Genomic DNA, 1,763 nt, shown 5'->3' on the forward strand with positions numbered 1-1,763 from the left:
TCCAAGTGGTCTCATATCCATATCATCAACCAATTTCATTTCATAAGGCAAAGAGCACAAAGCATGCAAGTTAGAACCTCATAGAACCAAACAGAATGATCCAATCCAAAATAACTCAAAAATATTTCAATAAATCCCAATAAATATCATGGTTAAACAGCACTCATAACATGATCATCATACCAAAATTCAGGTCATTTGGACAAGTGGAAGCATGTCAAATAAAATCCATAAGACAAGGCAAGGCAAAACAAGCTCATACAAGGCACAAAATCATGCATCAACTTCAAGCAAGCACAAAACAGAATTGGCACAAGATAAATGCATAAAAACAAAGCCATGGCAAACTTCAAGGTGTCTAGAATCACTCCACAAAATTTCAAGTTCATGTGATACATATCAAGAATTTCACAAATCATCTAAATTCATGACTATCAAAAAGTCCACAAATGGTCAAACAGAAGCGAAATTCTCAAACAAATTGGAAATGCACTCAAAAATTCTACAAAAATTCATACTCAATCCTAACATCCAGAAGTAGCATCATGAAAAAATCAGATTAATTGGCATAGAATTGGCATGGCAAATAAAATTTAGAAGTCAAGCAAGCAAAGGTGTGACACAAATTGTCACACCTACATTCAACATATCATATCTCATCAACCAGAAATGAGAAAAATGCAAACTCTATACCAAAATGTCCATTAAGGTGTCTATTTTAAGCATGAAAAATTTCAAGAATGTTGGATAAAATCTCATCATTTCACAATCAAAATGGCAAGGCATGTCAAGAAAACACATGTACACACAATCCCTAGCCAAAATTAAAATCCAACAGTGCACAATTTCTGGAAAAATCACCATAAAATAGTAGACATCACGAAGATCATTGTGCAAAAAATCTCACATCAATTAGATAAGTATTTTTGAAGTTATGAATTTTTTAATGAAGAGAAAAAATAAAAAAACATGGATGAACTAGCATGAAATGGCATGGCATAATGAAAAAATGCAAAAGGCCAAACATGGAAAAGCTTGAGCGGGGAATCGAAGTGAGGTTGGCGCCTTGTCAAAACGACGTAGTTTTGACCAAGGCTGGAAATGAAACAAATAAAATGTGAAACGCACCAAGGGAGAATCGAACAAGGGAGCGCTAGGTCCAAAGGCGTTGAGCCATCCGCTGGGCCAAACTACCTTACCACAGCACATAATGCAGCGCTTACAACATATCTCTCGCCGCCACACCAGACGCCGAAACAGTGATTCCGGTCGTCTTCTCCGACCGTGTACACGGCGGAGCTGCAACTTTTTTTTCCAGAATTTTACAAACTATATACCGTTGGAAAGGTCTTTTCATATACATTCCAAATATCATAAAAGCTAAGCCTAATTCCTAATATATTTTCTGGATCGAAGCAAAGAAGTTTCTAGATCTAAACTTTAATTCAACATAACTTCTTCATTTTTCATCCAAATTTCATGAAATTTATATCAGAATTCTCAGTGATGAAAGCTCTACAAGTCTATGTACATAAAATCAAGATTTATGAGATTCGAATTTTTGACCTCTTGAAGAACAATTAATGGCAGCAGTGGATCCAAGGCCTTGCAAGTGTTAAAATCTGCTCCTCTACTCTTGTTATGAAGTCTTGTGCACGAATCAATGCTTGGAAAGGCTTGGATCTAGCTTAATCTTCAATTTCCATCTTCATGTTCATGTATGGAGTATGCACGATTCTTCACCAATTTCCACAAAAGATGAC

Source organism: Lathyrus oleraceus, chromosome 6 (genome assembly GCF_024323335.1).
Source record: "Lathyrus oleraceus cultivar Zhongwan6 chromosome 6, CAAS_Psat_ZW6_1.0, whole genome shotgun sequence".
Lineage (NCBI taxonomy): Eukaryota > Viridiplantae > Streptophyta > Magnoliopsida > Fabales > Fabaceae > Lathyrus > Lathyrus oleraceus.